Below are 25,024 nucleotides of genomic sequence, written 5' to 3'. Positions count from 1 at the left end.
GGTTTTTGCAATAAACGTTTTTCTATTCTATTCTATAGTTGACGGATCTTTTCTAGGGGGTAACTGCACAAAAGATCCCTATGGGTCGAAGTGTATCCGCAAGGGCCCCCGAAAACAATAAGATAAGATAAGATAAGATAGTTCGATTTGCCGATTTCGTTGAAAAAATGTGACGTCACACCAGGGGAGAAGGGGTTTGCCAAATGTGACCAAGTGTGACAAGGAGGGGGGGAGGGATCAAAAAACCTTGAAATTCGTGTGACGTAATTAATGGATGACCCCTTTGGTGAATGCCTAAAAGAAAGAGATGGAAAATGGTTATCTCCCTTTTTAAGGATATCATTGAGTTGATAAAGGTTCAAAGAAAATAAAATACTGCAGGTTGAAGTTTAATCAATTTATTGAAATAATTTTATTTTACAATAGGCGCTCGAATTGTTTTACCCCGGCTCGTACGCACGCTTGGCACCGTCTTTTCTTTGAACCTTTATCATATCAATGATATCCTTAAAAAGGGAGATAACCATTTCCATCTCTTTCTTTTAGGCATTTGGCAAATACTGAATAGGCGTTTTTTTAGATCTGTATCCAGAATTAGATATTTATCGTAACATAAATCGTTATTTTTACTAAGTAGCAACGGATTGCAGATTTCCTAGTTTTAACTTATTTTTTATGAGGCTTTCGAAAGATGATAATAATTCCTATTTTATTGCAGGAAGGTACATGTGTCATACCATTTTTGAATCTGCATAACATGCTCAATAGCTTGACGTTATTTGCTTAATATTTTTCTAGTAATTTTTTTTCAAGACAGGTGGTCAAAGTCGAAATTAATGTTTCGCTGTGAATTTAATTCAAGATTAAACCAGTACTTTTTTGCATTTTACATTGTTTATCGATAAAATACCTATTCTGTTATCTTAATTAACTATTCATGATGCCGTACACATGAAAAAAATTAACTTCGAGACCTTTCCGAGTGCACATTGGCACTAACAATGTTAAAAACGGTCAAAATTCATGAAAAACCTTAATTTGGCAATAACTCGAAAACCGTGCCACTTTTACTGGGGTCATGTTAAGTTGGTTTGGGTCCTCTTGGTCTGGTCTACCTCCAGTGTCACTGTGACGTGTCACTTATGGGACACCCTGTAGAATAGTTGTCACCTTATATGCATTTTAATATGACTATACTCGTAGTGCGTTGTCCTATCCTATTAAATTAAACGCCTCTGATTGGAAAGTACTTTAAAAAGCTATAAGCGAGGTGGATAGGGGCGGCAAAATCGTCATAGCCTACGGGCGGCATCTGTCTAAATCCGGCACTGTGGCCAACAAATAAATTCGCCCAATCATAGTGTCGCATTGCGTATGTTTCGTCCCTCACGGAGGCACGCGTATTGGCTATGTGCGAAGTACATGGTGGGGGTAAGGTAAAGCGATAGCCCCTAGACAGCGTGATTTTTTCCGACAACATCGTCATATTTCAACCAATTTATACAAAACCTTAACAAGTTACATACGTAAACCTTCCTCAAGAATCCCTCTATTCATAGATGAAAATCCGTTGAGTACTTTTAGAGTTTTGAGTAGTTTTCTAAGATGTAGTGAATTGACGTTTTCTGCTAGATTTCCGGACGCTAGGTTGCGTGACAGTCCTGCACGTAGCGACGTTGGCGGGTCTGCCATCTTGTGGCCCATAGGCATACCCACGGTGGGGCAAGGTGGTGCAGTTGCCCCACCCTGGTCTGTGGTCTGACGAGAAGCTAAAAATTTTTAAGAACAATTAAGGCAGGTAACCCTACTTCTGCCCCACCCTTTAAAAAGTTTCAAAAATGCTGGGTACGCCCATGTAATGTGGCCTGAATCGGAAACATATGTGCACATGTAGAAGTGCTACCATCTACCGTTCTCGTCGGTACGTTTCCTTGTGCATAGTAGGTTCTGCCATCTTGTGGGCTACATCGGAAGCAAAAACGACACATTTACGCCCCGCGCCAAAAATCTGACGGCTCCTATGCTGCCCCCTACACTACAGTTCATGCACGCGGGGACGGGGTCTATACCACTTCTATAGTGTCCTACCTTTAGTGCTAGCGGTTGGCTTTAGTGTTAGCGGTGTTAAAGGTATGAAAATCGGCACGATTAATCTTTAGGCCATTTGAATCAATTTGACCCGTAGCACCAAAAAAAAAACAAACGGAAAGGAGTTATGACGTCATCTTTTTTTTTATGGAAAAAAAAATGTTCAGAAACCTATCGTGTGTAGTATTAAATGAAAGGGCATTTTGAGCCGGTTCTAAAAATATATCACATTATTATATTTCCGTCACTTGTATTCAATTAAAATAAAAAAAAATTTCAAAACATACCAAGTTTGGGCTCCTCCAGATACGAAACCGTTGAATTATTTTTTGTAAAATATACCTCAAATAATACCCAATATCCTTATATCTAACCCCAAGAAATTAATTTCAAAAATATTTAGTTTTAGTATTTTTTAATTTTTTTTTATTATTACAAATTGTAATCTATCAATCTATCAATGAAACTGCCTCCTAGCTGGCCTAGGCCTAGTTTGGTGTTAAAGTTACAGTTTAAATCTAACCTAACTCACTTTTCTAGTAGCATTTCTTTTCTGTAAGGGTTGTAGTTCAAACCTAACCTAACCCACTTTTCTAGTAGCATTTCTTTTCTGTAAGGGTCGCAGTTCAAACCTAACCTAACCTACTTTTCTAGTAGCATTTCGTTTCTGTATGGGTCGCAGTTCAAACCTAACCTAACCCACTTTTCTAGTAGCATTTCGTTTCTGTATGGGTCGCAGTTGAAACTTAACCTAACCCACTTTTCTAGTAGCATTTCGGTTCTGTGAGGATCGCAGTTCTAACCTAACCTAACTCACTTTTATATAGTAGCATTTCGTTTCTGTAAAGGTCGCAGTTCAAACCTAACCTAACCAACTTTTCTATTACCATTTCGTTTCTGTAAGGGTCGCAGTGCTAACCTAACCTAACCCACTTAACTGATAGCAGTTTAACCTACTTTTCTAGTAGCATACTAGCTACTAGAAAAGTAGGTTAGGTTAGGTAGGTATGCGGTGCGGGGTACGGGGGGTTGAGCGGGAGGGGCTAGTAATTTTGGCATCAGTTTACTTTATTTGTTAATATGTATACATTTTTTGGTAATCATAGTGGTTTATTTAGGTGAAAATATCGCATTAATTTGGTCTTCAAAATTTGGTGATCATTAATGATTTTTGGTGATCATTCAATATATTTGGTATTTGAATACAATTTGAGTGCAGTCGTAATTAAAACGGTGGTACTTTTGTATTTTTAGGCCTTATTTTTTTGGAGTTCAGTAATTTTTTTTGGTAAGCAGATTTTTTTTATTTAGGTATTTTTTGGTGGTCATTATATTTGTAGCCAAAAATTTTATAATAGTTAATAGGTAATATCATTCATCTGTCCGATATCGATTTAAATCGATTATTAGAAGCGACCGGTAGAACGAACCACACTAGTTAGTCGTTAAATTTGACAGACGAACTTTTCTGTGTATTAAGAGCCAACGGGAGTGGTCATTTCTCCATACAAACGTACTCCTCGTTTTCCTCCGTGGTTTTTGAAGCTAGAGCAATGATTTTTTCAACACAGATTAATATTGTCAATATCTGTGTCGGACCGTTTTGCTTTTTTCCGCCGCTAGAGCCCTTCAAAAATGGCCAAAATGGCATAATTGACTATGCCGCAATGAGAGGCGTGGCATTCAAAACTGATATCAGGGTCAAACAGATCACTGTGTTATGTCTTTCCTGTAGACATACACAAGAGTTAAGGGCTGTAAAGGTTAATTTTCTTTTTTAACCCTTATCCACGTGAAAAGGTCCTCCTTTTATTTAGAGAACTATGATAAAATCATTGCTTACATGCCCACAAGCTGTTAACTATTGCCCACAGGAGAGAAAAATGTACAGTTCGCGATAACACACTAGTTTTCTCTCCTGTGGGCAATAGTTAACAGCTTGTGGGCATATAAGTAATGATTTTATCATAGTTCTTTAAATAAAAGGAGGACCTTTTCACGTGGATAAGGGTTAAATAAGAAAATTAACCTTTATAGCCCTTAACTCTTGTGTATGTCTACAGGAAAGACATAACACAGTGATCTGTTTGACCCATCAATTAGCCAAAAAAGCAAAACGGTCCGACACAGATATTAATTTCATAATCATTTAGACTTCCAAATTTGGTTACGATTGGTTAAGTTTTGGTGGAGGAAACAGAGGAGTACGAAACTTCGATTTTTGAGATTTTTACGCAGGAAATTTCGCCTTGTCCTTATCGCACTACTTTTAGGTGCCGCTTCCGTTAGCGAGACGGGTATATTTACCTAAAATATTTAAAACTCAGCTCCTGTTTCGTCTTAACTCACATCTATAGACGGGTTTATCGCGAAATTTAACAAAACAATTTTTCACCACATCAGCTCGGAAAGGCTTACTTTGCACTTCAAAAACTGATAGCAAAGTTGCATTTTATTCACATGTGAGGCAAAGTAATCAAATGCAAATTTTGAGTTGTTTTCTTATGTTTGCTGGTAGAATTGACTTTTAAATGGTGATTTTGGATGATAAATATTTAATAACATTCATTTGGAGTTGATTTGGTTTGATTTTGTTTGATATTTTACATTTAATATTTGCTTCGGGTTGGTGTGGTGAAAAATTTTGTGTTTCACTCGGAGGCAAATTTTGTTTAGCCCTCGTGTTTTCAAACCCTCGCAACGCTCAAGATTCCGTTTTTGGAATCTTTCGCTTCCTCGGGTATCAATCGATACGAGCGGGTACGAGCGGTTAAACAACAACTTTGCCCCCTTGTAAAACAAATAACTATTAAACCACAACAAATTGTTATAATCATTGGAACAGACTCGATATTCTCGTCGCGAAATTATCATTATCACATATACCTACAGTTAATTATGAAAACAACATGCCAGTTTCAACCAAATTTTTGACATCAAGAATTATGTTTTCACCTCAGCAGCTCGAACAAGGGTACTTTGCTTCTTAAAAACAGTGAGCAAAATGCGATTTTGCTCACTGAGTCATTTTGTCTCACTCAGTGAGCAAAATCGCATTTTGCTCACTGCGTGTGTCTCACTCAGTGAGCAATGACATTCAAGTGACCTTTATAGTCAAATGTCATTTCAACATGCGGGGTCTAATACAAGTTCGATATACTTGGGTTCTATTATCTCTGTCCCTCTAGGTATGTTCTCACTGCTTAGGGTGAAAAATTTTGTGTACTACACGAGATCAAAGTTATTTACATCTCGTGCGCTTTTGAATCCCTTACTACGCTCAAGATTCTAAATTAGATTCACTCGCTACGCTCGTGAATCTATTATAGAATCTTTCGCTTGCACGGGACTCAAAATAAGCACTCGAAGAAATATCAAACTTTGATCTCTTGTTGTACAAATAACTATATTTTATTATCATTCGCCTGTGCGTCTCGCTCGCTCCAATACATGTAAGTACGCGCCAATACACGCGCAAATGATAAGTATTTGACATCAGTTAGGTATCAAAAGTAAGATCGAATGGGCCTTCGGGCTCGGCCCTGGGTATATATACTGTCACGCTCAAACTGTCTTGGTCAGTTGCAAGTTGTACGTCCAGGCCTTCAGCTTCATAGGGTCGAGTTTATTTTATAACTTTCTATTTCCAAAACTGAAGTTAGGATGCGTGCTGTGTCTACTCTGCTAGGTGAGTTTAATACGTTTGATGGTGTCTTTTTCTAGCAGTGAATAGATTTAGTTAGTTACATCGAAGATACCTACATTGATTGAGTAAGATGCGTTTTTACACATCTTACTCAATCAAGACAATTTCGTGCTTCGAATTTGACAGGTAAACGAGATGGCACTGTACAGCTCCATACATTTTAGCATTTTGCGGTAACTCTGCTTGTCAAAAGTTGACGTAGGTATGCAAAACATATGGCGCGGTACAGCGCCATCTGTTTTGTATTTCACAGTGGGCACGTTTTTTTTCTTAGACTTTACTTCTCTATTGGTTACATGAAGGAAATATTAGGCAAAGGTTTGTTATAAAAAAATAATCAAATCAAAATCAAATATCATTTATTATCAGGCATCTAAGGCCCATAGATACAATGAAATGAAGGAAAATTTTAAAAATAATCCTCATTTCCTTATCTCCGCAGTTTGCCCCCAAACAACTGATTATTAGGTACACCTATACATTTGACAACGTGTCTGGCCTAGTGGGTATAATGACCCTGCCTATGAAGCTGATGGTCCTGGGTTCGAATCCCAGTAAGGGCATTTATTTGTGTGTGATGATCTGATGATGAAGACATTTGACATCAATTCTATTCTATTCTATTCTATTCTATTTGTTCCTGAGTGGGGTGTTTTGCATGTATCTAAATACAAATACATAGTTGTCTATAATGCTTATATGTATATCGTTGCCTAGTATCCATCCATAGTACAATTGCACATACTTACGCGACGCGTGGCCTTTGAGAACTCCAATGAGATATCGAAGACGTTTCGAAGTAAACGAAAATTATATCATCGATGTACCTACATCTTTTAGATACCTATTTGTTGATTTTTTTAACAACCGCTCGGCAGATTCGAAAAAAATTAAATGGGTTGGACCTGGAAAGTATAACAAAACAAAAAAAGAATAGCTCCATAGCTTAATATAATATTAAGAGTAAATAAGAGCGATTACAGCGGCAGTTAAGCCTCAGGGGGCTTTGTTCGCTGTCATAATTCTTTGAATGTATATAAACATTTTGTGTTAATAAATAAATGAAAAAAAAAAAAAAAACATTGTGACCATATCGGTTCAGGCATCTTTGAGTACCTAATAATAACACACGTTAAACAAAAGATTCCGCCGAATTGAGAACATCCTCCTTTTTTGAAGTCGGTAAAAAATTGTAAATAAAATAGCAAAAGCTCCGAAAATTTCACGGTCCTTCAAGTATTTGTAATGTGCCGGTGGGCTTATTCGAGGTCAGACACTTAAATTTAACAATAGCATGTTGCCACTTTTAACACTAGTGGCTCTGGAGCTTTAGGCCTCCCGATAAGCATAGAAAATGTAAAAGTGCAAAATACTTAGTTCGTTGAGTCATTATAACAGTGAACTCACAATGGTCTTTGTGACGTCCAGGCTCCGTTGTGTACTGGGTGATCAAATGAAACAACTGTTATCACTCGTGCACTCCGCCAGCCACCCGCACGCCATGACACTTCTCCCCGGAGTGAAGCTAGCGGGTAGTTGCGTCGTACCGTTTATTGTGTAATCGTCACATCTCTCCCTTTTTATAACGATTTATTTATTTTACTTTATATATTTATCATGCAACAATAGTTCAGTTTATCGTATTATCTTATACTCGCTAGGTTAATTTATTTTTCCAATCTAGGTATACTACCACCGGTTCGGAAAGGTTAACCTCAGACCCGAAGAAGAACCGGCGTAAGAAACTCGGCGAGGTGTGGATATATTCATTTTACAACAGTTAAATAATAAATATTTTCCAACACTAGCAAGCCTTTAAATCTGTAAAACTATTCTTTTACTTTTACAATTTCTTCTTAGGTGTCAGTCCCTCTCCTTCTCCTATTTACAGTTTTGAGTTTTTTATTCAATTGCTTATAACTCAAAGATTTACTTTAAACGCCTTAATTACTATATTTTCCTTTTGATGCTTACACATTACGGTAGCTTAGGTATTTCCATTAGCATACAATATAATATTTTACTAATTAATACCTATTTCATGATTTAGGTACAATAACATTGTAAGCTTGCCAAGCGTCTTGGACATTAGTTACTTGTTGGCAATAACTGATTTGACTCAGTTTTACTTGTCTTGTATGATGTTAATATATATAATGCAATTTAAAATACTTGTAGATAATGCAAGGTCAAATAAAGTAGGAATGTTACATTCTTTGTAGAGGTACCACGTCAAGTATGATTAGTTTTACTTGTGAATAGGTTAAGCAAACAATAATCTATATAAATAGATTTATATATTATTAATTTGTTAGGTACCTACTAAGATTTACCTGCCTATTTGACCATTATTATTATTAATTGCATTGCACACATATCTAATTATCGTTCTTTAATTATAATACTTGAATAATATAATCTTGACATCAATTAATCCAAATATTTATTTTATTCATTTTATTGCTCAAAAAGTAACACAGCAAATATAATATCGAATGTAATATTATTCTAGCAACTTACTTATGCGAAGAATCATAATTACTTACAATTTATGTTATGAAAATAACGTAACACCTTACTAATTGAAAGCTGATTTTTCAATTGAATTGTGACCAGTAAGTATTGTATGTATTATTATTTCCACAATAATTACCGTCAGACTGTCACATAAATATTATTATTTGTACTTATACACTTTTTCTTCGGTTTATTTCAATTACTTGCAACATATTTTATAAACCTGAAACATAGGTATACACCTTGTATATCTGCTTCCTATATCCTGCCATTGGTAAGTATGTCATTTAACTTCAATAAACATCTTCCAACGAACCAATGGAATTCCATTATTCTAACCATGATCTCATGAAATACTGAGTACACCAGAGTACAGTTCGAATGTTTAGGTACTTCACCATTTTATCGTTACGTTTAACGTTTCTAAATGATCGTATACACCCACTTGCCAGAATTTCATTCGCCATAATTTCATTTGCCATAATAGTCAACAGCCATTATATTGTTTCCCATGATTACATATGCAATACTTATTGTTTACTATATTAGTCACGTGCCAGAAACTTTGTTTCCCATAAAATTAATTTCAATAATATCATTTGTCATCATCATTGTAAGCCATAATTATCACTAGCCATAATATAATTTTTTTGCAGAAACCAAATGCTACTAGAAAAATGGGTTAGGTTAGGTTTGAACTGCGACCCTTACAGAAAAGTAATGCTACTGGAAAAGTGGGTTAGGTTAGGTTTGAACTGCGACCCATACAGAAAATAATTGCTACTAGAAAAGTAGGTTAGGTTAGGTTTGAACTGCGACCCTTACAGAAAAGAAATGCTATCAGAAAAGTGGGTTAGGTTAGGTTTGAATTGCGACCCTTACAGAAACCAAATGCTACTAGAAAAATGGGTTAGGTTAGGTTTGAACTGCGACCCTTAAAAGGAAAAGTGGGTTAGGTGAGGTTAAATATTCTATTAAATAATATTATTACAATTAATAATATGGACAACAACACTTATGGCACTCGTACGTTCTGGAATGTAATAATCGGGTAAACAAAGAGTATGTCACATAATTTTTATGGTATACAAACAATTCGGGCAAATGAAATTCGGGCAAATAAAATTCGGGCATATGAGTATTATTTTATATAATTTTCGGACAAACAATAGACAACCGGTTCTGACTTCTGAGACTATGTATAATTTCTAATGTATGTATTGTCTCAACCGCATACCTAAGAGTTTTGGCATCCTTCATTATTGTAAGTTTATGCATGTGACTGAAATAAGGAAATATATTTTCCGGTAAAGTGCCTTTTTAATTACACTTAATTATAATTAGTCATCACATCACACACATCACTCATCTTCATCTGAGTAGGTGTACCTACTACCTAGGTAGTTAAAAAGGGACTTCGTCATCTACACTGTTAACCGACAAAGTTGTATGTCTATTTACAAGACATTAGGTTAACTGCTGGTCACTAGAGTTTTTGCTGTTAGTACCTTAGTCATGGTTGCCTTGGGTATAGTTTCGTAGTTTAGTTAAGTAAGCAGTGCTTCCTCACCGTGTAAGGCTCCCCGTATCGCCACTTCCGTTTTTACAGCATTGACTTTAGGTACTATATGACATGATGTATTATGACAGGCCCAGCGTCTATTTACGTACCTGTTGTACTCGTACTTGGGTTTGTAATTGAGCTTTGCCCTGATTATTATTCTATATAATCATGTATTCCGGTTCTAAAATAGATTGGAATTGGGATTTATTATATGAAATCTGGGTCATATACGATTTTGAAGAATTGTATATCCTCATCTATTTATAGGTTTTATTTGGGCAGTTTAGGCATGCCTCTGTGTTCCACAATTTCCACGGCTACTTACGCAGAATGCATTACTATCCTGGTCACCTACTTGTTTCTCTTAAACTATAATTTACCCTGTCTTCTAACTGTTCCAACAGGATTGCTACAACAATCTTTAACCGGAATACCGTCTAAGTCGTCGTATCATATATTTTTATATATACTTTGTTCGTTTTTATTTAAGCTGATACATTAAGTTCTTACCTATACGAACATCTGCAAAATGCAGTAAATTTATGATACGGGTATAGGTTAGAAGAAGGTTAAATTGTAATACTTTACAGGAAATGTTTTTCAACTGGCGTATTTGGATGACCTAAAACAAGATACTATCGTTAGTACCAACCAACACTATATCGCGTCAGTTTACTTTTAAGTACTATGTTGTACTAATTTGGACGACCTATAACAAAAGGTCCTATCGTTAGTACCAACCACCACTATCGCGTCTACTAGACTAGTTACTAGGTACATTTGGCTCTTTTGGTTTGTTAGTACCAGTTCAACATTCAACTTACTAATTATTCTCTGTTTGTATCGTAGGTAAGTGTTATGATTTCGCTTATCATTTCTTTTGTTTTGCTAGTACTAGTTGAAAATTCAACCTACTACTTATTTATTTTGCTAGTACCAGTTGAAAGTTCCAACCTACTAATTATTTGTTTTGCTAGTACCAGTTGAAAGTTCCAACCTACTAATTATTTGTTTTGCTAGTACCAGTTGTAAGTTCCAACCTACTAATTATTTGTTTTGCTAGTACCAGTTGAAAGTTTCAACCTACTAATTAATTGTTTTGCTAGTACCAGTTGAACAATCAACCTACTAATTATTTGTTTTGCTAGTACCAGTTGAACATTTCAACCTACTAATTATTTGTTTTGCTAGTACCAGTTGAAAGTTTCAATCTACTAATTATTTGTTTTGCTAGTACCAGTTGAAAGTTTCAACCTACTAATTATTTGTTTTGCTAGTACCGGTTGAAAGTTTCAACCTACTAATTATTTGTTTTGCTAGTACCAGTTGAACGTTTCAACCTACTAATTATTACTTATACCAACTGCAGCATGGATGTGATGTACAGTTTACTTCTTGCAATTTATTTTTCTTGTTAGTCCGACTCCGACTTACTACTCAATTCATTTGATGCTGAGTTTACGTGTCTACTCCTACAGTAAAACAATAACAAAGCCCTCAGCATTCATCAGTCTAAGTACGCTATCTATAGTTCTTGACTCACTTGACATCGTAACGGTCCTTGATAATTTAACTGGTCCGTTACCTGCCAGCATTGTTTATTATCATAAACAGCACATACCTATGTATATATAAATACATGTTAAGTCGACACCAAGTTAACATCGATTCATACCCATATCGTGCTATAAATAGCATTTCAATTGATTATAACTGGTTATTTTAACCGAACAATATTTCTTTTAGGACATAAGTTCCATAAAATGTATACAACTATACCGACTTAATATGCAGGTTTCTCTATACGTTCCCTCATGTAAAAATATCTTAGTATTTAATTACACGACTAAGTAGGTCGGTATATTTTAAGTATGAACGGTAAATACACAACTCATAATAATCATGATTTCCGCGAAGGTAGTTTGATTATTTACCCTTTATATCATATGAATTCTAATATACGATTTTGAGTCAGAAAATAAACCATGTACCATCTGTATTTGTAACACGCAAACCATCAGCATATTCGTTTCTGTCATTTCATGGAAAAAATCATGGCTAATACGTCGGTGCCACATCATAGGAATAATGTAACATGAGTACATTATTTTTTGTAGTGACCCCAATTATTGATCTATCTTGCATTGATTACATTTTTGGATTTACATTTGGTAACCAGGCTCACGCACAGTAGCCATTGTCAAAGAGTTAGTGTAATAAGCACGCGTATATTTCTTCTTTGCTTAGTAAACATTCCTCCCGAGCTACGTACCATCAATTATTTACTCAATAATAGTTGTAAAGTTAACCACTGTTCTTATGTAAACAGTCGACAAAATCAACTGTGCATATACATAATTGTTTTTATTAACATTGATTGTAAACAAAACTATAAAATTAGGTATAGGTACTAGATCTACGTTTTTACAGTAATATTTAGTTCCTTTAATACTCCTCTTACCGCCTAACAAAATCGTTGCAGTTTTAATATTTTCGTATTATGTACAACCGTACGTCACTCGTTACACAGAATATCACCTCGCCCAAAATTTTGTATTACCTGAATACAATCGGCAGCTCAGGAGGAAATGGACAAATACGGTAGCTATTAGGTTAGGATTTCCATACCTTAGATTTGTTTTTTTTTTCGCCACCGTTACCTTTCCTTTCCGTATTTTTTTTGTAATATTTTACCCTCGTCGCCATCTGTGACGTCCAGACTCCGTTGTGTACTGGGTGATCAAATGATAGGCGCAAATACATACATCTTTCTATTGACGAATGTCCTCCCACTAAACTTTGGAGTTTTTTAAAATCACTTGGTGTTGGCAAGCCCAAACCCAATGCTATTGGGACTCTAGATCTTAACGCTCTTAATCAATATTTCAGTGCCTCCCCTGTTTGCCTTGATCCGACCGTCAAGCAAAGTTCTTTGGCCCTATTAGCCAATTCTCCACTCCCAGATATTTCTCTTTTTGATTTTGGTCCCATTACCTCGCAAGAAGTTATCTCAATTCTCAAGTCTATTAAAACTAAAGCCGTCGGTGATGATAATCTGAGCTTGGATATGCTTATGCTCGTGGCGGACTCAATTGCTCCTGTACTGTCGCATATAATAAATTTTTCTTTCTCCTCTGGTGTCTTTCCCTCATGCTGGAAAAACGCTCACATAATTCCACTTCCTAAAGTGTCTAATCCTTCCTCGTTTTCCCAATATCGACCTATTTCCATCTTACCAGTCCTTTCCAAGATAATTGAACACTTTGCTAATAGACGTCTCTCTTCTCATCTCAATAGACACAACCTTTTTAACCCTTTCCAATCTGGGTTCCGCCCCGGGCATAGCACCACCACTGCTCTTGTTAAAGTCACCGACGACATTCGCTTTAATATAGAAAATAAAAAGATCACCGTTTTGGTTCTCTTAGACTTTAGCAGCGCGTTCAATACAGTTGATTTCGACATTCTTCTAGCCTTTTTAAATCTTTTTAATGTTGCACCCACTTCATTGTCCTGGTTTCGCAGCTACCTCTTTGGGAGGCGTCAGAGGGTTCGAGTTGATGATAATCTTTCTGATTGGTGTGAACTTTCTTCTGGCGTCCCCCAGGGGGGTATTCTCTCTCCATTTTTATAAATAACATTACAAAGTCATTAAAATCTTCTTACCACCTTTACGCAGACGATCTGCAAATTTATTCAGCTGCCAACCTTGATGATTTCGATTCCCTCGTAAACCAAATTAACGCCGATTTAGATTCCGTCTGTTTGTGGGCTTCATCTTTCGGTTTAAAAGTCAACGCCATGAAGTCGCAAGCGATCGTTTTGGGAAGTCCACATTACATCTCCATACTGTCTGAGCAGGTGGCACCTAGAATTTTCTTTGATGGTATACCAATTCCTTTCTCACCCACTGTTAAAAATCTAGGGGTCACCATGGATCAGACACTTTCCTGGGCGCCTCATGTCACTGAATTGAGCAAAAAGCTGTTTGGATCTCTCCATTCTTTAAGGCGCCTTCAGAACTTTCTTCCACTTGATACCAAAGCCATGCTGGCTCGGTCACTGTTACTGCCTTTACTCGACTACGGCGACGCTGTGAATCTGGACATGACAGAAGAACTCCTGAACAAGTTAGAGCGCTTACAGAATGTCTGTATAAGATTCATTTTCGGCCTACGGAAGTACGATCATGTGTCTTACTACCGTCAAAAACTCAATTGGCTTCCAATCCGCCGCCGTAGAGATCTTCACACTCTTTCTCTTCTCTTTAATGTTCTTTTTACACCTTCTTCTCCTTTATACCTCTCTCAAAAATTTCAATTTCTGGCTGAAGGCAGTGGCCACCGTCTGCGTTCGAGCGCGAATTTATCACTTGCCATCCCTCCTCACAAATCTCGAGGATACAACAAGTCCTTCGCAGTGCGTCCAGTGAAGCTGTGGAATGAGCTGCCTGTTTCGGTCAGGCAGGCACAATCGGTTGCGTCGTTCAAGGAGAGGTTAAAGAAACTATGGTTATCTGATCTGACTGATTAATTTGTCTATATTTCTTTTGTATAGTTGCTTTATATCGTTCTAATTCTTTCCAATTTTTAGTGTATTTTCCCCATTCCTTTTTGTGTAATATATGTATGTTTATCCTATAAATTTTGTATGTATTTATATCCTTTATCTTTCTGGTACCTTGTTGTACATTTTGCTGCATTTGTCACCCTCTTTTCACTTTCTCCTCTCATCTACTCAAAGGTTAACTGGAAGAGATCCCTCAAAGGGATAAGTTCGCCTTTGTACTTCTTACTAATTGTATGTTATTTTTGATATGTCTTTTTGTACAATAAAGAGTTTACTACTACTACTACAAATGAAACAACTGTTATCACTCGTGCACTCCGCCAGCCACCCGCACGCCATGACACTTCTCCCGGAGTGAAGCTAGCGGGTAGTTGCGTCGTACCGTTTATTGTGTAATCGTCACAGTCTTAAGCGCCACAGGCCGTATACGTGCTTTACACCTATTTCCGCACTTTAAAAAAAATCCAAAAACTGATTCGACAAAAAAATTCACAGATTTCGTGCCTCACACGACTATCGAGCACATTGGAAATGAATCTACGGAATTCGAAAAAATATCGCTGAGCGACGAGAAAGTCTGGATAAGGAAAAAGTTACAAAATAAAACTACAACGTTGAATGATAATTATTTTATTCTTAGACTAACACAAGTATCCTGGACATAACGCATGTGAACAAACAAATTGCAAAATTTCCACACGCGTATCCAAGTTTGAATAATTGTCGCCGTGGCGCATAAGTATAGGTACATATTTCATTTTTCGATTAATAAGCAGGATATATTAATGTTCAAAGTACAAGAAAATTATTACACGGCAAATCCGTAGTCAACTCGAGAAGTGGTGATCGGCAGCGGCGGCAGCGGCCCATTTGCTGCAAGATATGAAATTTACTTGACAGCAGTTTGACGCGACGAGAGATGACCATAACAGCGTTTGTCTATGTTGCACCAAACCTGAGTTCCAATAGGTACTACCAGGGTTCAGCATCAGCTATCTTGGGTAATGCTCATCATGACGAATCGGGTGTCCAAAACAGCGTGTGCCTATGTTGCACCAAACCTGAGTTCCGCTAGGTACAACCAGGGTTCAGCATCAGCTCTATCTTGGGTACTACTCTCCTAAGTGCTCATCAAGACGAGTCGGATGACCAAAACAGCGTGTGCCTATGTTGCAACAAACCTGAGTTCCTTTAGGTACAGCCAGGGTTCAGCATCAGCTCTATCTTGGGTACTACTCTCCTAAGTGCTTATCGAGACGAGTCCGATGACCAAAACAGCGTGTGTTTATGTTGTATTAAACCCGAGCTCCCCTCTCCCTCTCCCTCTCCCTCTCCCTCTCCCTCTCCCTCTCCCTCTCCCTCTCCCTCTCCCTCTCCCTCTCCCTCTCCCTCTCCCTCTCCCTCTCCCTCTCCCTCTCCCTCTCCCTCTCCCTCTCCCTCTCCCTCTCCCTCTCCCTCTCCCTCTCCCTCTCCCTCTCCCTCTCCCTCTCCCTCTCCCTCTCCCTCTCCCTCTCCCTCTCCCTCTCCCTCTCCCTCTCCCTCTCCCTCTCCCTCTCCCTCTCCCTCTCCCTCTCCCTCTCCCTCTCCCTCTCCCTCTCCCTCTCCCTCTCCCTCTCCCTCTCCCTCTCCCTCTCCCTCTCCCTCTCCCTCTCCCTCTCCCTCTCCCTCTCCCTCTCCCTCTCCCTCTCCCTCTCCCTCTCCCTCTCCCTCTCCCTCTCCCTCTCCCTCTCCCTCTCCCTCTCCCTCTCCCTCTCCCTCTCCCTCTCCCTCTCCCTCTCCCTCTCCCTCTCCCTCTCCCTCTCCCTCTCCCTCTCCCTCTCCCTCTCCCTCTCCCTCTCCCTCTCCCTCTCCCTCTCCCTCTCCCTCTCCCTCTCCCTCTCCCTCTCCCTCTCCCTCTCCCTCTCCCTCTCCCTCTCCCTCTCCCTCTCCCTCTCCCTCTCCCTCTCCCTCTCCCTCTCCCTCTCCCTCTCCCTCTCCCTCTCCCTCTCCCTCTCCCTCTCCCTCTCCCTCTCCCTCTCCCTCTCCCTCTCCCTCTCCCTCTCCCTCTCCCTCTCCCTCTCCCTCTCCCTCTCCCTCTCCCTCTCCCTCTCCCTCTCCTCTCCCTCTCCCTCTCCCTCTCCCTCTCCCTCTCCCTCTCCCTCTCCCTCTCCCTCTCCCTCTCCCTCTCCCTCTCCCTCTCCCTCTCCCTCTCCCTCTCCCTCTCCCTCCCCTCTCCCTCTCCCTCTCCCTCTCCCTCTCCCTCTCCCTCTCCCTCTCCCTCTCCCTCTCCCTCTCCCTCTCCCTCTCCCTCTCCCTCTCCCTCTCCCTCTCCCTCTCCCTCTCCCTCTCCCTCTCCCTCTCCCTCTCCCTCTCCCTCTCCCTCTCCCTCTCCCTCTCCCTCTCCCTCTCCCTCTCCCTCTCCCTCTCCCTCTCCCTCTCCCTCTCCCTCTCCCTCTCCCTCTCCCTCTCCCTCTCCCTCTCCCTCTCCCTCTCCCTCTCCCTCTCCCTCTCCCTCTCCCTCTCCCTCTCCCTCTCCCTCTCCCTCTCCCTCTCCCTCTCCCTCTCCCTCTCCCTCTCCCTCTCCCTCTCCCTCTCCCTCTCCCTCTCCCTCTCCCTCTCCCTCTCCCTCTCCCTCTCCCTCTCCCTCTCCCTCTCCCTCTCCCTCTCCTCTCCCTCTCCCTCTCCCTCTCCCTCTCCCTCCACCACCACAAGAATGCATAGATTGTCGAATAGTGCGTTATCTACGCCCGTCTCAAACAGGATAGATAGAGTTAGACCAAGAAAAATCTGCAGCGATTTTGAAAGCCCACGCAGTGCAAGTATTATTCTGCCGTCATAATCCCGATAATTCACAACAAACACCGATAACGAACTCTGCGAAACATGAAGTCATAAATGTCCTGTGAAAAATGTCGTTCTGACTTTTTGACTATTTTAAGGTTAGGCTACAGGGCAAACCCTTAACCCGATCGTCTTTGTTTTAGGCTCAAATTGTAGCTGACTAAATTGTCCAGAGCCGTTTTTCTCAAATTTTTGATATCATTCTTCGTTTCCAAATTATCGAGCACCAAAATCAAAAATTCGGAAAAAATTGAATTTTATTTTCACTATTTCGACCATAACTTTTTTTGTTTTTGACTTTCTCGAATAATTATTTTTGCACCTTACAGCTCTCGTGATTATGTGTCTTTTGAGCCTATTTTTTAATATCATATCTTCACAACTTTCCGAGATATAAGGGGATCGCACTTTTTCGTGAAATCGGACCGTATACTGGAGCGAACGAAAAGACATTTCCAATGTCAAAACTGTATTTCATCATAGAATCTGGTCACCAAAATGTTACCAGAATCGGCTGAGAATTACGACCTGTAGATGTAGATGACAACATCCTCACATACGGGCAAATTGCCAGTGTTTAAACCGGAGACGCGCCGGAGACCTTCGCTAACGCTTCGGTCAATTAAAAACTATTGGCTTCGTGAGCTGTTGGCCTCACCAGCTCAACAACAGCTCACATATGTAAAAACAAAAACTATACCTACTTACTTCGTTGATATCATGAATTCATGACGTAGGTTCTCACAATGGTCTTAAGTGCCATAAACGCTAATATTTCTGCTATTTTGAATGTTTTGAACATATTTTTTGAACTACTGATAGTTAATTTTTTCCGTCGTTACGTTTTTTGGGACAAAATTTCACGAGAATCGGTTGAGAATGGGGTTGGCCGGTCGAACTATTTAGCGGCGGCTCCATCAAAGCTTGCCCTGTCAATTCCTAGAATTGAGTCAAATTCTTGTTTTTTTAATGCACTGAATGCCCTTTAAGCCGTATCTCATAGAAAAAGGGGAAAACCTTTGACAGTTGCTAACCCCATTGCGACCCGTAGAGGAGAACATCCGGGCATACGCAAGCAGTATGCCCGAGTCAAAACGGAGACCTTCGCTAACGCTTCGTTCAATTAACGGACTCCATATTTGGGATTACCCCTTATTTCATCGTGTTATAAAGTGGTGTGTCGGTTGCAGGGTTGGCGTCAGCTTTGCTGCTGGTGGTGCAGCCCGGCGCGTACGCGGACTACGTCACCTTGCAGCGCTGTCTTAGAAACACCACTCTCCGACTCCGGAAGTACCCGGTCGACGACAACGCCACCCACTTAATATTAAACTATTGCGGATTAACCGAATTTAACCCTATCGACATAGCTAATTTGACGCGGCTAGAGATATTGTATATAGACTTCAACGCCATTGATTACATAGACCCCGCTATGTTCCGTTCTTTGCCAAAATTAAAATCTCTGTGTATTAGTAATAATACGTTACGCGAGCTGCCGATCTTCCCCGCGGACTCCTGCCCCCGCTTGGCCGATTTGTACCTCGACCGCAACCTACTCACGGACATAAACGACCCGAGGGCGTTTTCGGCATGCACGAGGTTAACGTGGCTAAACTTGTCATCTAATAAAATATCGTACATCCACCCGGACGTATTTCGCTCCTTAACTAGCTTGACATATTTATACTTAAATAACAATCAACTGAAATTTATTCCGGAGCACATGTTTGCTCAGAACCCGCTTCTATCTCTACGTTTAGCTAACAACAGCTTAACTCATTTACCGCATGATTTAGTTGGCAGTCTTATACGTCGCAACAATGAGTTTTATAGTCTTTACTTCTATGACAACCCCTGGCACTGCGCTTGTCTGCTAGAGCTGCTGGCTGACGTGCGCAGAGCGAACATTTACTATTCAAATGCAGTATATGAGCATGACGGCACAGTGCCAAAGTGTGTGTACACGGGCCCGTATCCGTGCAACCGCTCGCGCCCCTCTGGGCTGTTGCGTTTGTAGAGTAGGTATGTGCTATGCCTCACTCGTAGCCAGCCAAAATATATGTCAGGTATTTGGAGTTTTTGGTAAAACAAAAAAAACTCGTGGGAAAAGGGTTAACGTAGTTATACTCGTATTTAATTTAATCACACGTTTTATTGATAGATTATATCAATTTTATTGATTTCATATATTTTTACTAGGTATTTCATTAAATAAATATAATATATTATGTTTGAGAAAAACATTATTTATAGATCAATGCAAGTTTATTTTGACGACTGGTCTGGCCTAGTAGTGACCCTGCCTGTGAAGCCGCGGTCCTGCATCGAATCCCGGTAAGGGCATTTATTTGTGTGATGAGCACAGATATTTGTTCCGGAGTCTTGGGTGTTTTCTATGTATTTGTATATTATAATACTTACATCGTTGTCTGAGTACCCACAACACAAGCCTTCTTGAGCTTAATGTGGGACTTAGTCAATCTGTGTAAGAATGTCCTATAATATTTATTTATATTGTAATCTTATTATGAAATAAAGAAATGTATATATTCTATTATATTCTTAATTCTATATTCCTAATTATTGTACTCAATAATGAAAGTAAATACTTATATTTATGGGTAAAAAACAATATATTATGTGTTTCTGATTATTTATTTCCTTACAATTCCTTACAAATAACTTTGTACAATCAAATATACCTACTAAAATACTACATAAATATACTTATACCAAAGACATATGTAACTTCGTATAAGACGAATAAAGTCTAAGGAAAAAACGTGCCTCGGAATTCAAGTAAAAGTCATTCTCGAATAGATGCCGCACACACCTTTAGCCTATCCTCGGCTAGATGGCGTGACGACACCGTTTCATATTTAACAATTTTAACACATAGATATCAGTGAATGAACATGGATCAAAATGATATAAAAATAATAAATTAATTTATCCATGTATATATATACATTTTTTGATAACTTTATACGTTTTCATTTTGAGTTTTAGTCGTGTGTCGATAGATGGTAGTAAATTTACAGTGACTACGAAATTTACAATGACAGGACTCCTCTATACTATCTATTCTTTTTGCTTATACTAAAAATTAAATATCCCAAAATGGCATTTAAATACTAAATTGAGGAATAATCTAACAGCTAGAATTTACAGAAATCTGTCTAGCACAGTCCACAGCGGCGCACGCCTCCCACTGTCGGCATCAAATAGATAGTAAGGGGCAAAGTGGCCAAATGTATGACACGTCTTATTGATATAGGTATAGTAACATAGGTGTGTTGCGGTTTTTTTAACCACTTCGGCCGTCTCTTCGTATTTGATGCTGACTGTACGAATGCGAAACAAGTTGGCACTTAACATTGTATTGTAACAGCGTAGCGTGGTCGTGCGCCGCTTTGTGACGCCGCTTGTAACTAACTCTTAAGGTGGGTCTACGCTAGACGAACCGAGCACGAGCGAAGCACGAGCGGAGCCGTTCTCGGCTTCGTCGTTCGCGGCGTCAAGTGTGGACGTACAACGAACCTACAACGATCACTTTCCTCGAACGTAGTTATCCGCAGTGTGCTCGCGGCACTTGGCGAATATGGACGATATTAATAATATTGCAGCGGCTGCTGCAATTAACTAATAATTTTATTTTTGCACAATTAGTGTAGTAAATGAAGCAAGTTGTTGTATGGAGACCCATGCATTAATTTCTCAGTCGATGAAATTTTGCTTGGTTATTGTATAGTATGAGCCGAAACTAACATATAAATATCCAAAAAAAAACACTCCTAAGTTAGGTATTTATTCGTAAAAATACAAATCTGTTTATATATTGAACCGAGTAATTCCTCCGTCCAAAATTATTTTACCAAATAAGTTATTTGTATCAGTATGTGATACTAGAAAAAAATCTAAAACATTTGTCAAACATGAGAATATTTTTTTTATGATAATTCCTTTTTTGACGCTCATTTTCATCGGAAAATTGCTCTGCCATTTTTTCCTTCTTCTATGATCGTAGAATATAATTTGGCGTAGTGGGTAAGAAAAAAAAATGCATACCCAAGTTTATGTATTTTAGAACTATTAAAAACTAAGAGTGGAAAATTTCTCAGCCTGATTTATTTTTAAATATATACTAAGTAGTCACGTATATACTTAAATCCAAAATATCCTAAAGAAATATCATCCCTCGTACACCCGGCTCCCTATACTTTATTCTTTATTCAGGTAAACACTATGTATAAGTTTACAGCTCCAGCCAAGGCACTTATACTGTTAATAGGTACATATGTTGTCAGTATCAGTCAGTATCATAAAATTAGTAGGTACACTTATTGTATTACACACTTATTTTTATAATTGAACATACATATTATGTATTACTAAGTTACATAGAGATAAAAAAAAATCTGATATTAAATAACATAGGTAGAGTTTAAAAAAATCCTGATACTACGTTGTAGGGACGGCCACTTGTCTGCGAATATGTCTGCGTTTTGGACTGTAGCTATGAAGTTATTTAGTAATTCTATTGCTCGGTACGTGGGTGCGTTTGAACCGTGATAGGTGCGAACATTTGGATATGCAAAAAGGTTTCTGGCTCTACGTGCGCTACGCCCTACTGCAGCTATGTAGTTGTCTGGGGTAAAAATACGCATACGCTCCAGAACGGATGGGTTGTCAATACGATTTCTTAAAAGCAGACAATAGTGTAAGGCAAGCGTTTGCTTACGCCTTAGCTCGAGAGACTCTAACCCTACCATTCCCAATACAGGATGACAGAAATAAGTACGGGTATTATCCGTAATACCTTTTGTAAAGATGTCTAGCAAATTTACGTTGGACGCGCTCGACCATTATGGTATATTTTGCTTCCCAAGGGTCCCATGCGATAGAATTGTACTCAATTGTACTATACACTGCTCCCGATATGTTTAGTTTTTAATACGCTCGTTATTTTTTTGGATGTTTTTATAGTTGAATGGAAAGAAAACTGTGAACTTAATTCAATAAATAAAATGGATAGAGAAATTTTCCACAGCGAGTAAAAAGGCAATTTCTGAAAAAAGTATAGTTACATGGTAACTTTTTTAGATTTTCAATTTGTAGGTATAAATCGCCAATAAAATGGCATTCCAGTGAAAAAAATAGACTGAGCAATTTTCCGGTCCAAGACACGCCAAAAAATTATGTTTTGTTAATGTAGGTATTTCTGCGGGGATATTTTTTTGATATTTCATATATTGTTGCAAAACGTTACATGAATATGTCCGGAGAAGAAAGTTTAAACGGAGCATTTTTCCGTAAAAAGATATTAACGATTTAAGACTTTAGGTATTTACTTAAATCCTATTATTATTATTCTTTGGAAATTTATACCATACTTTTTATACATTGATACTTTATCATACTGTAAAGTTTTTTCTGGCTGAGGAATTACTGCGGGGTCCACTACCTTTATTTACTACACTAAATTCTACATCCTCATTCAATTCAACCATACAACCATACCATACTACCATACCATATTTTGGGATATACGAGACCATGCATCAATCTTCTTATTTTTTTTATAGTAATCCTCATGTTTTGGGTCCCATATCAATGGATTTTATCTTCTATCTTCTATATATATAAATGCAAGTGTCCTGACTGACTGACTGACTGACTGATCATCAACGCAGAGCCGAAACTACAAAAGATAGAAAGTTGAAATTTGCACACCAGATTACATTTATAAAGTGTACAAGAGATAAGAAGCGATTTTGAGAAATTCAACCCCTAAGGGGGTTAAAAAGGGGATGAAAGTTTGTATGGGGTTAATGTTTTATTTAAAGCTAGGAATTTGAAACTTCGTAAAAAGATATATTATTAAAATACAAGAAAACTAATTTCAGCGTTTTTGAACATTCTTCCCCTAAGGTGGTGAAAAAGGGGTTGAAAGTTTGTATGGATATCAAACATTTTTTCGAGTGCAGGACTTGAATCTTTGTATTTAGGGATATTATTAGAAGACAGAAAAAGCAATTTCAGCGTTTTGTAAAATTCATCCCTTAACAGGGGTAAAAAGGGGTTGAAAGTTTGAATCCATTACAAATGCTTTGAAACTTCTTAGAAAGGCATAATAGCCGAAAAAAGGCAATTGCAACGTTTTTGGAAGGTATTAAATTAAAATACAAGAAAACTAATTTCAGTGTTTTATAAAATTCATCCCCTAAGGTGGTGAAAAAGGGGTTGAAAATTTGTATGGATATCAAACATTTTTTCGAGCGCGAGACTTGAATCTTTGTATTTGGGGATATTATTAGAAGACAAGAAAAGTAATTTCAGCGTTTTGTAAAATTCATCCCCTAACAGGGTTAAAAAGGGGTTGAAAGTTTGAATCCATTACAAATGCTTTGAAACTTCTTAGAAAGGCATAATAGCCGATTACAAAAAAGTGATTGCAACGTTTTTGGAAATTCAACCCCTAAGGCGGTTAAAAAGGGGATGTAATTTCGTCTTGGGGTGCAAATTTTATTTTAAGCTAGGAACTTGAAACTTTGCAAAAAGGTATTAAATTAAAATACAAGAAAACTACTTTCAGCGTTTTTGAAAATTCATCCCCTAAGGTGGTGAAAAAGGGGTTGAAAATTTGTAAGGATATCAAAATTTTTTTCGAACGCGGGACTTGAATCTTTGTATTTGGGGATATTATTAAAATACAGGAAAAGTTATTTCAGCGTTTTGTAGAATTCATCCCCTAACAGGGTTAAAAAGGGGTTGAAAGTTTGAATCCATTAGAAACTTCTTTAGAGTTATATTAGATAGTTCCTGAAGGTGGGGTAGCGAGGTTAACTGAAACACTGAATTTACTAACTTGATTATATTATAAGTACATGAAGAATTGTCAGGTGTTACATGACTGATGGTTAAGGCGAGACTGACTTACATATAGCGGGGGGGGGGCCCGCACTGTAGCCGCGGGCACTGCCTAGTCAGCTCATATCGCGGTACACGCGCACTTGAATATGAGCTGACTTGGCAAATGTCCCTATACTTCTTTGAAAGGCGTAATAGCTGCTAAACAAAAAAAAATTGCAACGTTTTTGGACATTCAACCCCTAAGGGGGTTAAAAAGGGGATGAAAGTTCGTCTTGGGGTGCAAATTTTATTTTTAGCTAGGATTCTGAAAATTTGCAAAAAGGTATTAAATTAAATTACAAGAAAACTAATTTCAGCGTTTTTGAAAATTCATCCCCTAACGTGGTGAAAAAGGAGTTGAAAGTTTGTAACAGGCAACAGCTAGTTTTGATATAATTCAATTAATTGCAAGGAAGCATCTTCGGTCCACGTTTCCATGATGCTCGGCTCGAGCGACCGACGTCTGTCACTAAGCACGTCCACGAGCGCACTGCGAGCGCGAAGCAAATCCCTTTGTGTTCGTCAAAAAACCGACAACTGGCGGAACGCAGCAGAGCACGAACGAAACGCTCGCAGCGTGCTCGTTCGTGGCTTGTAAGTCGGTCCACATTAGACGAATTGTGTTCGGCTCGTGCTCGGCTCGCCTAGCGTAGACGCACCTTTAGAGCCTGTTGCGAACGCAACTCTTTATTTGTATAAAATTCTAATGCAGTAGCTAAACGCAGCCGTCGGGCTCGGCTAGTATTTGGAAGCTTTTCTAAAGCACCAATAGGAGCGCTCCACATACCATGTATCGCGGCCAATTAGAGGCACCTAAATCTTAACCACCATTTCGTACATTCAAATTA

The 25,024-nt window shown here is 38.6% G+C and overlaps 1 long non-coding RNA gene across 1 annotated transcript in view; it reads right to left on the bottom strand.

Moving 5' to 3' along the window:
* Positions 1 to 25,024, bottom strand: part of LOC134802524 (uncharacterized) — a 139,820-nt gene that overhangs the window by 113,819 nt on the left and 977 nt on the right. The gene's annotated exons all lie outside the window — the stretch shown is intronic.

Source organism: Cydia splendana, chromosome 24 (genome assembly GCF_910591565.1).
Source record: "Cydia splendana chromosome 24, ilCydSple1.2, whole genome shotgun sequence".
Lineage (NCBI taxonomy): Eukaryota > Metazoa > Arthropoda > Insecta > Lepidoptera > Tortricidae > Cydia > Cydia splendana.
Note: the sequence above shows the minus strand (reverse complement) of the source record. Positions and strands in the feature narration are given on the sequence as shown.